Genomic DNA, 17639 nt, shown 5'->3' with positions numbered 1-17639 from the left:
TATCATCTATTTCTTTTGGCACCAGTATTGACTCTTTTGTTTTTTGGGCGTTTTTGCGCTTTTTTTGGTGCTCCCTCCTCCTTTTGTTGCATCTTGCTCTTTTTGCTGTTGTTGAACCCTTGGTTGTTGTTGGGTCCGAGACCTTAATGTTTGAAGTCGATCCAAGACTAAAAAATCAACCTCTTCTCCCAAATCCAGAATTCGCGAGTTTGGATTCCATGTGCTGCAACCCTCTTCTTCCGATGATGGGCCACTGGTTAGTGTTTTATTGTCACTTAATTCACATTTGTTTCTGATGTAGTAGCCAATGTAGTGGCGATGGAAGCCCCTCCTTGATTTACTTCTTTAGTCAGTTTAGCTTGTTGCGCAAATTTGTTTTTTTTAGCTTGATCAAATTTGCGAGCGAAAGTGTAAATGCCTCCTTGAGCATAGACCTCCTTATCTCTCGCAAATTTATACACCTTTCGCGCTTTTATTTTTTCTTCTTGTTTGGCTAATTTCTCATCGATTTCCTTTCTTGTCCTAGTGATGAGTTCATTTTGTTCAATTGTCGTCAGTAACCCATTAATTTCATCTATTTCTTCCATTAGTAAATCTCTGTCAACAACAGCGTATTTGACAAGGATTTGGATTAATTTTGCTGAAGACTCCAGATTCGTATGGCCCCATTCCTTTAACATACCTGGTTTGGGATTGTCATAACTGGGCGCTAATAATATGCGGAGCCCTCGTGGGACCCGATTCTCCTCTAAATACATAGTCAGTGATTTATGTTCCCACCACTTCGACATTTCCTGATACATGCATTTTTCCAAGCGTTTTAGGGCAGTTTTAATTTGTGCTTTGTTTGTATTTTCTTTTTCATTCTGTTGAGATTTATTGCTCGCTCCCGAGCCTGAAATCACTTTCGGCAGATTTGAATAGAGAGCAGCAGCCGCCGCTTCTCTACCGCGTAGAATCTCTGCTGACATTGTTTAGGAAACTCTAAATACCTTGAATAAATGTTCAATACAGTAACAGACCTGAGCTAGATTATGCTCCCAGAGCCCGACCGTAAGTGCCGTTCACTCCTCCCCACCGTATGCAATCACGAAATAAACTCACCAAGGGGACTGTTTCTTTGTAGATTAAACGCCGCCCGATGTGAAGAGCGGCGCTGCTCCATCTGTTCCTCGGTATGAGTTAAATAATTCTGCTGCAATACGGGGGCTGCCGTTGAAGAATTCCCTTTGGCAGGACATAAAGAAAGATTGATTGCACACAGCAGCCAGCTTGTGGGGAGTGGACTTGCCTCAGAAGCAATCACCTTCCGAAATTCAATCCAACAACTGCAGTCTCTCAACAGGCCGATTTCCATGACAGAGAAAACCACGCAAGTCCCACGTTTCTTTTGGCACGAAGTTTATTTAGGTGAGAGTTTCCAAATCTGACGCGTTTCGGGCATCCGCCCTTGCTCACAGACAGTCAGTAAATGAAATATCCATCACTTAAATAGTACTTGTTCCACAGTTTTTTTTCCCACATAAGCATTTGTTTCTTTCATTACAACCACGTGTAAATGGAAAGTGAGGACACACTACTCAGTAAAAACCATATTGAGTACCTCTTCCAAACATTTCAAAGTGCATGGTGCAAAGACAGAATAAAAATCAATATTGTTTAAATTCTGATATGTCCAGCATGCATCCAAAACACACAATCTCAGGAATCCCCTATGGGGAAATCCTTAGATTAAAAAGAATCTGCAGCTCTCCCTCTGATTTTGATGCCTGCTTGGAGGAACTCTTAGCCAGATTGAGGGCTAGAGGTTACTCCGAGCGGATATTAAATACAGCAGTAAATAAATCTTTGTCAAGATCTAGGGAAAGTCTCTTTCCTGACTCTACTTTAGAAACCGAACCTCCTCTGACTGATACACCCCAACTGGAGTGCCCACGTCTGATCACTACTTTCAGTAGAGAAGATAGAAAAATCAGGTCAATCCTTAACAAACACTGGCCGATTATCATGAGCGACCATATTCTTAACACCAGATTGCCCTCTTCTCCTACTGTGACGTTCAGACGAGCCAAAACGATGGGCAACCATTTGGACAAAGCAGCACCTGAATTAAAATCTAAAGTACCATGGCTTCGCCCGTCCAAAGGTTTCTTTAAATGCTCCAGTTGTAGAGCTTGTAAGTTCGGAGTCACTACTACCCATTATAACACCCCGTTCAGTAAAGTTGCCAAAACCATCAATGGCAACTACAACTGTAAAACTGATCATGCGGTATACGTTCTGACGTGCACCTGTGGGCTTAGATATGTAGGAAGCACTAAGCTCCAGGTGCACGCCCGAATTCTGCAGCATCTCAGGGCTATTCTTCATAGTGACCCCTCTTACCCTGTTGCCCGTCACTTTAAACGAGAGCACAACAAAGACCTCAGTTGTTTGAGCTATTTTGTGATTGGGGCAGTCCCACAATCTAGACGAGGAGGTGATCGTGAGTCCCAACTCAGAAAGATGGAGTCTAAATTTATATTGGAGCTCGATAGCCGTTGGCCTAACGGGCTCAATAATATTGAGGAGATGCATCATTTTCTGTAGATATATTTGGCTCTGCTAGCTTCTGATATCATTTTTATCTGTGCCCCGGTTTCCGGTTCTTCTAATTAGGTTCCCTATTAGAAGTCCCTTGCACTTGTCCCATATTCTGTAATTACAACTGGTGAAGTTTACACCGATTCTCACCTATGGGGACAGAATTTAAGCACTTTACTTGGCATAATATCAGGCATCAGGCATCATGATATATACATTTTCACACAGTCCTATTCACATATCACGTACTACATTTTAATGATAATCAATTTGTCGATATCTTTTAAATGTACAGTGATTTTTCTATTATGTGGATATTATGTATAGAATTTTGATATTGTTTTGACCTTGAGCTTAGTTTTGCACAAAGTATTGTAAATATGAAATCGCACAGATATGCACATTTGTAAATATTCATGTGAGGGTTATTGAGTGGTGTGTATATAGTTGATGTCATTTGTATGTTTTGTACTGTTCTTTACTAGCACATGATGATTTACAATCCATTTGGATTAATCACAGTGATATAATAGGCTAGGTGTATGGGGGGTGGCGGGTAAGAGTGTGGGTGTGTGTATAGATATGTATATATATGAAATGTAGTTCTATTTATACATATTGACATTTTTAGCTTCTTGATAAAATGGTTCTTCTTTTTCTATTCGATCTTTTAAATAGAACTTATTATGGATTAGGATTATTTGGATAAACTCATGTATATAAACATCGGGATATGATGCCTAATTGTTATTGACTGTTCCAGTGGTAGTTCCATATATTTCCGCTAATTCTTGCACTTTATCACATTTTTCTCACTTATGCACTTTTCTGTACACGCACTTTATATTTCTGCTGCTATATATATTAGATTGCTCATTTGCACAGAACGGATATAATTTCCCATCCGTATTTTAACATTGAAGAATTGTACTGAAATATTAATATAATTGAATATATGTTTATGTATTCTGATAGTTTCCTGGATTTAACCAGTTAGAAAAGAACTTTTTGTGTATTTCATTCAGCAATGGCAACTACATATCGGCAGAAGTGCGTTGTTACTGTTTCTTACTAATCACATGATCGTGGTGGGCGTCACCAGGGGGTGGCGTCTATTTCACTGCATACACGTATAAAAAAGCATAATTGATTGTAAACATGTTGCAGCGTGATCAAGGGCTTTTCGCCCGAAACGCGTCGCTGGTTCTGTTTTAAATCTTTGAATAAAATACCATCTTGCTGAATTGGTTGGTCCGGTCCTCTTCCTTGTTGGCGTGGAGGCGGTGTCTGCGAGCGCAGAGCAGGCTGGGGAGGAACCTCTTGTTCATATATATATATATATATTTATATATATATATATTACCTACTGGCGGTTGCCAGTAGGTAGTTATAGTTAGGATCTACTTTCCATAGGAAATCCGCAACATTCTATTGGGAATAACTTTGGCGCCGGTGGACGAATCTTCGCGAATTTCTAGGTGGCCCGCTCCGCCCCGGTCCTTCCCTGAAAGTTTGGGGGGGATTCGTCAAGCGGGGGCTGAGATAAAAGGGGGGTCCTAAAATGTGTTTTCCCCACGTTAATTTCCATAGGGCGGTCAAACTCACTTTTAGCCCGAACGGCTGAATGGATTTGCACCAAACTTGGCAAAACTGTAGGGACTGGTAGCCCGATGTGCCTTTGCTATGTCTCAAGATATGTGCTCCAGTGGTTTTTACGAAAATTAACTTTGAAAACATATATATTGGGCTAAATTGGGCTATATATATGTTAGAGACCATATGTAGCCCAATGTAGCCCAATGTAGCCCAAAGATGGCCACCAGAGATAAAAAAAACAAATGTAGCCCAAATATCAGCCAGATGTATCCCAACTATAGCCCAATGACAGAATGTCCCAGAGTGTTCTAAAGAACAACTAGAGCGCTAACATTCTTACTTATGACAAAAATATGGCACACCTGCAGTCATCTTGATTGGAATAAAGTGTTAACACTTAAAACATTTAATTTGCAAAGGAACAAAATGAGGGGGTTCATTTTGCCATAGAAATTATAATTAGTGCTGAAGAAAGAAATATTAGGGCACATTTTGAGTGACTTCTCAAATCCTCTTATATTTCATTAAACAAATTCTGATATGCAGTCTCCCAAGATGGCCACCAGAGACAAAAGAGCCCAATTGTAGCCCAAATATCAGCCAGATGTAGCCCAACTATAGCCCAATGACAGAATGTCCCAGAGTGTTCTAAAGAACAACTAGAACGCTAACAGTCTTACTTATGACAAAAGTATGGCACACCTGAAGTCATCTTGATTGGAATAAAGTGGTAAAACTTAATACATTTCATTTGAAAAGGAACACAATGAGGGGTTTCATTTTGCCATAGAAATGTTATATATATATATATATATATATATATATATATATATATATATATATATATATATATATATATATATATATATATATATATATATATATTTATATTAACTGAAAAAACCATAGGTTTCACACCAGTTATAGATAGGAATTAGCATTTAAAAAACCTATGAAATTCACTGAAAAAACCATAGGTTTCACACCAGTTATAGTTAGGAATTGCATTTAAAAAACCTATTAAATTCACTGAAAAAACAATAGGTTTCACACCAGTTATAGTTAGGGATTAGCATTTAAAAAAACCTATTAAATTCACTGAAAAAATCATAGGTTTCACACCAGTTTTAGTTAGCAGGAAATTTTACTGACATAAAACCATTGAAATTCCACGTTATAGTTAGTTGGACTCACTATAACTTGCGCGCCTGCAATGCACTGCTGATGACGTCACATATTACATCACTCATGACATGGTCAGTGACATCACTCATGACATCACTGATGACACCATCCTTGTGACATAGTGACAGACCTCCTTTCACTGTAAAGTAACCCTTGAAACACATATTCAAAAATAGTAACTAACATTTTCAAAAAAGTGGAGATACCCATACCAGTTACAACAACCAATTCAGTAATACCACCATCTAATACACATTCACTCATTCACCAACAGTTCAATATAGTCACTTATACATATATTCACTCATCATATGGAGTGATAGACCTATACATCCTGTTACACACCGACAGTCATCCAAAAGTTACTCACACACATATTCACACATGCAAATAAACTCTTGAACATCCATTTATTTGCATATACAGCTATACACACACTACCACTTTACTTCTAAGGAAACTTACACATACTCTTTTAAAGAATCACTTATAGAAACACATACTTATTTAAACAGGAACTCTTACGATCTCTCACTCTCACATATACTCACTTATATATATCAATACTCACATATACTAGATTAAAACATATGTCGTTACTGATAAAGACAATAGTGAGACAGTCGTTTACTCACTAACACACACAAATACACACTCATCCATCCATACAGTCCTGTACATATGCTGTCTTCAAAACACATACAAACAGTGAGTCAGTCACCAACCCATACAGCCACATATACACAAAGTGAAACACTGATACATACATTTCAATATTTAAAAGTTACTCTCTAATATATGTGTTCACTAAGATACACTTAATAAGCCAGTTAACCAATCAATTTAAAAAAAAAAAAAAACATTCATTAAAACACTTATTTAAACATGTATTCGTCCATCGACCTTTACAAATACATATATAAAACATATTGATACTTCAGAAAGACACACATTCACTGGATGGTGTCATCAGTGATGTCATGAGTGATGTCACTGACCATGTCATGAGTGATGTAATATGTGACGTCATCAGCAGTGCATTGCAGGCGTGCAAGTTATAGTGAGTCCAACTAACTATAACGTGGAATTTCAATGGTTTTATGTCAGTAAAATTTCCAGCTAACTAAAACTGGTGTGAAACCTATGGTTTTTTCAGTGAATATATATATGTATATGTTCGCAGGTCCGGCCCAACACCGGAGGTATGGAGGCACACAAGCAAGCAAATGTAAGCTTAATCCATTAGCTTTATTTTTCACTCATTCGTCAATAGCCTATATATACACATGGGCTGGTGGGAGGAGCTGGTTCTCCTGGTGGAACACCACGAGATCATGTGAAACCATATCATAGTATGGTATAGGTTTATCGACGATTTGTTTATTATTTGGAACGGTGATGTACAAAAAGCTAATGAATTTGTAGAGTGTATTAACAAAAATGATCTAAATCTACATTTTACCGCAAATATAAGTGCTGAGTCAGTAACATTTCTTGATACTGAGGTTTTTATCAATCAGAATAAAGTAGAAACTAAACTTCACTGAAAAACCACAGCAGGGAATTCGACACTGCATGCCTCAAGCTCTCACGTACGCTACCTTATTACCGGCATCCCCTATGGGGAAATGCTCAGGTTGAGACGAATCCACAGTAGAGAGGAGGATCTTCTGAATGCCCAAACTGAGAGCGCTAACAGATTTCGAGAACGAGGCTACAGTGATGAACTCATTAATACTGCCATCATCAAATCCATGACCAAAGACCGTTCATCTCTACTCCTGACAGGTAGGAATACCAAAGTCATCCCAATTAGACCTAATTGTATTACTGCTACTGTAGGTGCAACCTCTATTAGGGATACTCCCTTCAGAATAATACTACAGTATAGCCAACAACACAAAAAAATGGAGTCTATAATCAGGAAATATTGGCCCTTTGTATTGTGTGATCCGGTCATTGGTGGTAACTTACTGATGAGACCGTCTATCACATACAGTAGAGGCCGCTCTATGAGGGATGAACTCATCAAAACTAGCCCTGAAGTAATAGAATCCACTGACTGGCTTAAAACTCACAGTGGGTTCTATAACTGTAAAGTATGCAAGGCCTGCAAACAGGGTGTAAATACCAAATCATACATCTCGCCCTTCGACCACAGAAAACACAAGATCAAACAGTTATTAACCTGCAAAACAGAATTTGCAGTGTATGTGTTGTCTTGCCCCTGTAAACTTTTGTACAAGGGGAGTACCAAACTCCAGGTACGTAAACGTATCCTGCAACACCTCAGGGCTATATCTAACCAAGACAACACATACCCGGTCGCGAGGCATTTCAAATCTGTGCATAACTCCAACAGTCGAGAGCTTAGTTTCTTTGTAATTGACTCGGTACCAGCCAGTAGAAGGGGTGGTAACCGTGAGGAAAAACTGCGTCAGTTAGAAACAAGATACATTCTTGAGCTCAATACCAAGCAACCCACAGGTTTAAACATGACTGAGGATTTATCCACCTGCTTGTAAATCTCCTCATGCCAAATGCACGGCATTAACATGTATATTTGGTTTTCTGTGTGTTCTAAAGTTCAAACACCTCTTTACTGCTGATGTTCCAACAATCATCTCGTCCATACAGTAACTCTCTAGGCTGGTATCATGTTGCGGGTTGTCTACATGATGTGTGTGCAGTTTTTATCCTAATTTTATACATATTTATATTGTTATTTATATTTATAAGAACTATAGGATGTATTTATGAATTTTATGAGTAATGAGCATACACACACATCAATACAAGATCATCCTATGAAGATCTCTGCGTCTAACTAAGGTGGGCAACCCTATACTCCTTGTAACCAAACTAGCAACATCAAGAGTGCAAGTATGATTTGATCACTACAAGATAATAGAGAGATCGGGACTATGCAACTGCTCAATGAGCACAATTATACAATGTAACAGATTCTTATCCTCATGTGAAACTGCACTGCCAAAATTATTTTTATTGGGGCTCCAATTTTCTATATATTATATATATTGTATATAGCTGTACATATATTCATCTTTAATGATGGGACACTTCGGGTATTTATACCGTCACTTACAATACTTTTGCGCATAATATCGAACCAATTTTGGGCTCAAAATTGCAAGTACTCTTGTGGACATCATTGCGCACCTACAAGAATTAACCTGTTTTTTGCACTTGCACCAGCACTTTATTGAATAAGATAAAAAAAAGGTCTTTTACTCCTATTTATGTTTAACAATGCACTTTATCACGCTAAAATCAACATTGGTTTTATGTATCTTTTATTTTGACATATGGAGTTAAATACCCAAATGAATTGAGGTTTTGTTTTAATCAAACTCTTTTATGTCTATGGTTATGCTTACCTGTTGTACTGTGCTGATGTCATCACTACTGGCAGAGTACTTAAACCAATGTGAATCTTTACACTGTGTCATGTGATCAAGGTCCAGGGTGGGACCGAAACGCGTCGTGACGCTTGAGCACCGAAAGTAAAGAAAAGTACTTAATTGAGGTCTGTGTCCGTATCTTTCTTGAACTACTGGGATTGTAGTTTTGTGTCTGCCGATACGGAAACTGCGAGATATCCTAAAGCCGGCTACTGTTTCTTCACGGCGATACACGGACCCCCTCTCGATTTGGGCTGCGGCGATTCGAGGAAACCTGCTCCTCCCTTCTGGGAGGAACCCTGTCTGCACTCCGGAAGGAGAAACGCAACACCCCCCGTGTGAACCGCGGACGACAGCGAATACAGTGGGCGGACTTGGCGGGAACCAGATTCGGAGGAATCGGGAACTTCCAAAGGAAACCCAGGTACGAACTGCCTAGCGGAATAAGGGATGAGAGGTGTGCAAATAGTGGAAACAAAGGAGAGCATTGACCACCTCCGTCTGTTTTCCACAAGTGACTAATTACTTAATGAACGGTGCTATGGCGTCTGACACAGTTAACGAGAGAGAGCAGGTGGCGCTAATGATGTTTAAGCAAGAGCCAGTAACGCGCAACAAACGGGGAAACCCCACATCTACAGAACCAGCTGTGAATGTGAATCTTAAGGAGAAATTTAAAGTACTGGAAAAGAAGAGCCGCAGTGAACAAAGCAAATGGTGGGAGGCACGATCTCTCAAAACTTATCTAGATGTGGACAGAGTCCCTAGAGGGCTTAAAATACTCCTGGCACCAAGCTATGAGGATCCGAATCCTCTAATGATGAGAGCTTGGGCAGAATGCAACTTAGACTCGTCCAAACGTCTAATGAAGATTCTAATAGAATATGCGGAAATAGATCGTGGCAAACTGCTTGAAGAAATTGACAAAATAAATGAGGAGATTAAAGCCCTAAACCAACCTGACAAAGCAATCAAACTACGTGCCGAAATGAAGTCTAGACCAAAAAAAGAAGAAGATAAAATCAAGGAACGTAAAACGTACAAGTTCTTCGGTGACAAAACTGATTACGAGACTTGTCAAATTTTTACCTTTTCCCGTAAGTATGAGGCGCTCAGAAAAAAGAAAAAATCAGCAATGAAAGACAACTCAGCCCCTGCAAGATCGGATAGAAATGAAGCAGGTTCATCAAGTACTTCACTGACCAGCTTGAGTTCACGAGCTGAAAGCGACCCCGAACTAAGGGAAAATATTGTAATCACAGATCCAGTCCGCACTTTAGACGCAGAATTGGCTTTTTTATGCGAGGCCAGAAAATCAACACTAAGACCCCGCATAAATCAAGTGAACTACGACCAAACAAGAACTGGAAACGCAAACAAAGACGGAAAGCAAAACGCAACAAAAACAAACTACAAGAAAAAAGGAAATTGGAGAGGGAAACCCAAATAGCCACGGCTGTGGCTGGAAACAACAACAAAACCATTGTAAACCTCTCCTAAATTCCACTGGATGACAAAGAAAATAACATTCTAAGTTTGGGTTTAACCTTCTGCCCTGCCAATGACTTCAACTATGCCAAAACACGGCTTGACCTATTCAAAGGCACGAGAAAATTAAAACTACAAAATTACCACATTCTTAATAAAAAAGGCGACCTGACCAGTTCTATTTCCGCGAGCAGTGATATCTCCATCTCCCAAACTGACACTCAAATTGGGAGTACTTTTCAGCGGGAAATTCAAGAACTTTGGGATGATGACTCACTGAGTACAGAAAGGGGTACATTTGACCCCAGTGAAACAAGTGAGTCCATCACCAGGGAAACCAAAACCGGTGGTCCTCTGACACCATTCCCACCAAAATCGACTTTTAATCCCATCATGATAAAAGATTCAATTGATCTTTTTCACGATCAGGTCACTGAACAGCTAAAAATCTTAAATGTGGATATCAACAAAAAGAAAAAAGATACAATAAAGGAAGGATGGAATACTTTTCCCTCATATCAAAACTAAAAAAGAAGAACAAGATTGTAGTCAGACCCTCGGATAAGGGGGGTAACATTGTGCTATTAAGCAAGGAAATGTATACCAAGGAGGCTTTCAACCAATTATATGACAAAAACTGTTACATGAGGTGCAACACTATAGACTTAAAAAAGAGGTATGAAACATTTGATAAAAAACTTTCACACTGGAAATACGATGGGCTCATCACCAATCAAGAGTTCAAATTTCTTAAAAACCCTTTCCCTGTGGTACCAACCATTTACTTTTTACCTAAACTCCACAAGGACCCAATCAATCCCCCAGGGCGTCCTATAATCTCCGCGAGAAGGAGTTGTCTTGAAAACGTCTCCCAATACGTGGACTTCTTCTTACAGAGACACGTCAAGTCACTACTGTCGTACATCGGTGACACCAGTGACTTTCTAAAGAAACTAAAGGACTTGAAATGGGAACCAGGGTACCTATTAATGGCACTTGATGTCAGTTCCCTCTACACAAGCATTGTCCATGCTGATGGTTTGAGAGCGTTGGAGTATTACTTAGAACAATCAATGGGTAATATGAAAAAACACAAAAAAATGCTTATTGAAATGGTTGAATTCTGCTTGAACAATAATATATTTATGTTCAATAACCTACTGTTCAAACAACTCAGGGGGGTCGCCATGGGAGCCAGCTTCTCCTCCAGCTACGCGTGTCTACACATGGGCTGGTGGGAGGAGCTGGTTCTCCTGGTGGAACACCACGAGATCATGTCAAACCATATCATAGTATGGTATAGGTTTATCGACGATTTGTTTATTATTTGGAACGGTGATGTACAAAAAGCTAATGAATTTGTAGAGTGTATTAACAAAAATTATCTAAATCTACATTTCACCGCAAATATAAGTGCTGAGTCAGTAACATTTCTTGATACAGAGGTTTTTATCAATCAGAATAAAGTAGAAACTAAACTTCACCAGAAAAACCACAGCAGGGAATTCGACACTGCATGCCTCAAGCTCTCACGTACGCCACCTTATTACCAGCATCCCCTATGGGGAAATGCTCAGGTCGAGACAAATCCACAGTAGAGAGGAGGATCTTCTGAATGCCCAAACTGAGAGCGCTAACAGATTTCGAGAACGAGGCTACAGTGATGAACTCATTAATACTGCCATCGTCAAATCCATGACCAAAGACCGTTCATCTCTACTCCTGACAGGCAGGAATACCAAAGTCATCCCAATTAGACCTAATTGTATTACAGCTACTGTAGGTGCAACCTCTATTAGGGATACTCCCTTCAGAATAATACTACAGTATAGCCAACAACACAAAAAAATGGAGTCTATAATCAGGAAATATTGGCCCCTTGTATTGTGTGATCCGGTGATTGGTGGTAACTTACTGATGAGACCGTCTATCACATACAGTGGAGGCCGCTCTATGAGGGATGAAACTAGCCCTGAAGTAATAGAATCCACTGACTGGCTTAAAACTCACAGTGGGTTCTATAACTGTAAAGTATGCAAGGCCTGCAAACAGGGTGTAAATACCAAATCATACATCTCGCCCTTCGACCACAGAAAACACAAGATCAAACAGGTATTAACCTGCAAAACAGAATTTGCAGTGTATGTGTTGTCTTGCCCCTGTAAACTTTTGTACGTGGGGAGTACCAAACTCCAGGTACATAAACGTATCCTGCAACACCTCAGGGCTATATCTAACCAAGACAACACATACCCGGTCGCAAGGCATTTCAAATCTGTGCATAACTCCAACAGTGGAGAGCTTAGTTTCTTTGTAATTGACTCGGTACCAGCCAGTAGAAGGGGTGGTAACCGTGAGGAAAAACTGCGTCAGTTAGAAACGAGATACATTCTTGAGCTCAATACCAAGCAACCCACAGGTTTAAACATGAGTGAGGATTTATCCACCTGCTTGTAAATCTCCTCATGCCAAATGCACCGGCATTACCATGTATATTTGGTTTTCTGTGTGTTCTAAAGTTCAAACACCTCTTTACTGCTGATGTTCCAACAATCATCTCGTCCATACAGTAACTCTCTAGGCAGGTATCATGTTGCGGGTTGTCTACATGATGTGTGTGCAGTTTTTATCCTAATTTTATACATATTTATATTGTTATTTATATTTATATGAACTATAGGATGTATTTATGAATTTTATGAGTAATGAGCATACACACACATCAATACGAGATCATCCTATGAAGATCTCTGCGTCTAACTAATGTGGGCAACCCTATACTCCTTGCAACCAAACTAGCAACATCAAGAGTGCAAGTATGATGTGATCACTACAAGATAATAGAGAGATCGGGACTATGCAACTGCTCAATGAGCACAATTATACAATGTAACAGATTCTTATCCTCATGTGAAACTGCACTGCCAAAATTATTTTTATTGGGGCTCCAATTTTCTATATATTATATATATTGTATATAGCTGTACATATATTCATCTTTAATGATGGGACACTTCGGGTATTTATACCGTCACTTACAATACTTTTGCGCATAATATTGAACCAATTTTGGGCTCAAAATTGCAAGTACTCTTGTGGACATCATTGCGCACCTACAAGAATTAACCTGTTTTTTGCACTTGCACCAGCACTTTATTGAATAAGATAAAAAAAAGGTCTTTTACTCTTATTTATGTTTAACATTGCACTTTATCACGCTAAAATCTACTTTTATCAACATGTATCTTTTATTTTGACATATGGAGTTAAATACCCAAATGAATTTAGGTTTTGTTTTAATCAAACTCTTTTATGTCTATGGTTATTCTTACCTGTTGTACTGTGCTGATGTCATCACTACTGGCAGAGTACTTAAACCAATGTGAAACTTTACACTGTGTCATGTGATCAAGGTCCAGGGTGGGACCGAAACGCGGTCTGACGCTCGAGCACCGAAAGAAAAGAAAAGCACTCAATTGAGGTCCGTGTCCGTATCTTTCTTGAACTACTGGGATTGTAGTTTTGTGTCTACCGATACGGAAACTGCGATATATATATATATATATATATATATATATATATATATATATATATATATATATATATATAAACACAAAGTTCGTAGCTGGTCCCAAGCCACTGGTTCGGCGGGCTCACGGCTGGGGTAGCCACCCCCAAATTATTCACACGTGAAATCCGGCGCAATCCTTTCCCAGTAAATCAAAAGGAATCACACAGGAGCCGTGGCCTCTATTTCGGTGCAGATTTATTTCAGACACAAACGTCCTACGCGTTTCGGAGTGGAACACTCCTTCGTCACGGGCAAACTTTGTGCATTTCATTTTGGTTAACAAAGTTAATCAACATGTCACGTGATTTAGTAAACATAAACAAATTACTTCTTCATATTGTACATCATATGAGTATTTGCAGTAATAAAACGTTTTTTCAAGGTTTTTTAAATGTCAACGGAAGGTAAGTGACTAGCATTTCTGGAACAGTATTTCAGCACATTGAGAACTCCCAGCTTTATACATATAGCGTTCGAGTGTCGCATTCAACTGGCACTCATTAACTTAAATTAGTTAAAGACCATCTTTCAAATGATAAATTCAATATAAGGAATGGTGCTCAAGTCTGGTCGACATAAATACGGTTAAAGTAAATACCGTGTAAGTAAATTAAAGTCGGCCGTTCTAGGTTTTCGAACCCCTGTTAGTCAAAAAGTTGAGCAGTGGCGTATTAGTCCACCGCGCCACGGGAATACTGATTCAAATCTTCCCGAAAGAGTGCTGCTTAAGTTAAGCTCGCTTCTGAAAATGGTATGGATAACTGCTGCACCCAGTTTCAACATTTAAACTGGAATTCTGCTCAACTTTTTGACTAACAGGGGTTCGAAAACCTAGAACGGCCGACTTTAATTTACTTACACGGTATTTACTTTAACCGTATTTATGTCGACCAGACTTGAGCACCATTCCTTATATTGAATTTATCATTTGAAAGATGGTCTTTAACTAATTTAAGTTAATGAGTGCCAGTTGAATGCGACACTCGAATGCTATATGTATAAAGCTGGGAGTTCTCAATGTGCTGAAATACTGTTCCAGAAATGCTAGTCACTTACCTTCCGTTGACATTTAAAAAACCTTGAAAAAACGTTTTATTACTGCAAATACTCATATGATGTACAATATGAAGAAGTAATTTGTTTATGTTTACTAAATCACGTGACATGTTGATTAACTTTGTTAACCAAAATGAAATGCACAAAGTTTGCCCGTGACGAAGGAGTGTTCCACTCCGAAACGCGTAGGACGTTTGTGTCTGAAATAAATCTGCACCGAAATAGAGGCCACGGCTCCTGTGTGATTCCTTTTGATTTACTGGGAAAGGATTGCGCCGGATTTCACGTGTGAATATATATATATATATATATATATATATATATATATATATATATATATATATATATATATAAAAAAATGTTAGATAATGTTGAAATTATAAAGTAAATTCAAATTAATAGTTTATTAATTGTTGTAAAGGAAATATATATGAATTATTACGTATGTGTGTTTATTTTTTTTGCATTGTGTTTATTTTGCAATTTTTTTAATTTATATTAATGCTACTTTATTTTTTAAATTTTAAATTACTTTTATTATTTTGACATATTTAATATTAAATATATGTATATATATATCAATATTTTTTACAACTATATTTTTTACATCATTACGTTTTGTGGGGATATGTTTTTACTTACCTTTTTAAGTGCAGGGAGTCGATATTTCTGCATTCTATATTTTTACATCAATATTTTTTATTTCTATATTTTTTACTATGATATTTTGTCAGTAAGCCGTAGGATTTTGGGCACCACATATATTGTATGACTGAACATAAGTACCTTCACATGTCAAGGCTCACCAATATCACAATCTCTCCCGTGGATAATGCATATGCTATGTTGGTTCACAGGTTCTAAACACCACTTTCGAACCCATATTGACATGGTGCATTGTATAGGTATCAAAAATCAGGTCAATGTTTGGCTTAGTTCTTCAGCTTTTGTTGCAAATTATACAGATCTCTAGGTCCATGTGACCTTTTTCATCTGATTAACATTGATACTGGAGTTCCGGTGTGAAATTACTGTTGTGATGACAGATTCATTTGTGCCTTTACAATTATTTTGGTAATATGTGAGAACATATATGTGGTGAAGATTCACTTACTGTGTGCAGCCTGTATTTCAGTGGTCTGCTGTGCACTTTCGAGTGTGCTCTGGACTTGTGCCTAGGAACTGGTTCAGCCTCTGGACATAAAAGTACTGGTGGACCCCTTAATGGCCCATATGTATTGGTGTCCTTTGAATTTGCTGTTGCTTCTGGAAGCGTTCTATGAGGCTTCCTGGAATGCTTTTGCTCCTGGTGAATTTAATCTTAGCTCTACAGACGTCCTATTGGCTGTGGTTACTCCTTCAACAGCTGCAGCAGGTGCTGGATGGGAGCATGTTTGCTACATACACCTGCTCGGATGTGTGCCTTTGGGATCATCATCTGTGGTTGCTGGGAACTTAAATATTTGATCTACCTCTCAGAACACCTAAACAATATGGAAGTTTTGATTGGTGGAAACTTTTATTCAGCTTGTTTTTACATTTCAAATAACTTTTAAATTGCATTCCTTTTAAAATCAGATTTTGTTTGCTTTTATATTTTTAATAAAGGCTTTCTAAATCCTTTGGTGGCATACAGTACGATTGCTTTCTTTAAATACGATTTTTAGCATCTCTTTGTATGGATATATTATGTAGCAGTATTTAGTATTGCTTTTATTAATATAGTAAAGCTTTAGCCGACTTACATCTGAGGAGTGGGTATCATGTGGTTGGACTAAGCCCAGGAAGAAACACTGCCACATTTTTTTAATTGCCTTCTTTTCTTAGAGTCAAACTTTTTTATTTTGCGGTCAGTTAGCAATAAACACAGCCCAGCTGCCTACATCGACTTGCCGGCAGGGCGTAAGCAAGTTGTAGTTATACACAGCAGTCGTACCTACAGCCCGGAGGGCGGTCCAGCGTTGTAAAAGCCATAGGCACCCCCCGCCGGCACAATGGGATCCACAATTTTCTGAGGAGAGAAAAATCAGCAAGAAACAAAATAGGAAAACAAGAGAAAACCCCTCTCACCCCACCCTCCCTCCAACCCCTCCCAACCGAGCTCCACCAAATCCCCCCCAACCACCCCCCGCTGCATCAACCATCAGCCATGAAAAGAGCAACACATCCATCCCCCCGATCTAGGCATATCCATCCCAAGAGGCTAGGATTCTGGTACAGCACCCGCCGGCTCCAAAGGAATAAGCTGCAGGACCTGAAACTACTTTGGGCAAGTAACTTCTGGAATCTCTTTGGACAGGAGCCGCAGGAAGGGAGCCCACAAGGTAGTGTATTCAGATCCTCTACCATCTACGTCAAGTGAAAGGCGCTCCATCGCCAGAGTATGCCACAGGCGCATCAACCAATCTTGCATTTCGTGGGCATTAGGGGAACCCCAGCGTGCCAGCAGGACCTGATGCGCAGTCAACAGTTCCAATGCGATTTGTCGTCCTAGTGGTGTGCGCAGAGGGAAACAGTTAGGGGATGGAAGGCCTAGCAACGCATGTTCAGGGAGTCTGGGTAATGAGATCTGGAATGCTGCGTCTAGTTCATCGAACACCATCTTCCAGTACCGTTCCAGTTTGGGGCAATGCCACAACAAGTGTAAGAGAGTGCCTGACATGCCGCAACCCCTCCAGCAAAGACTAGATTTGGCCTTGTCCCAGGATGCTACGCGCGGTGGTGTATAGTACCAGTAC

Source organism: Lissotriton vulgaris, chromosome 3_1 (assembly GCF_964263255.1).
Source record: "Lissotriton vulgaris chromosome 3_1, aLisVul1.2, whole genome shotgun sequence".
Classification (NCBI taxonomy): Eukaryota; Metazoa; Chordata; class Amphibia; order Caudata; family Salamandridae; genus Lissotriton; species Lissotriton vulgaris.
This window is presented reverse-complemented; position numbering follows the sequence as displayed.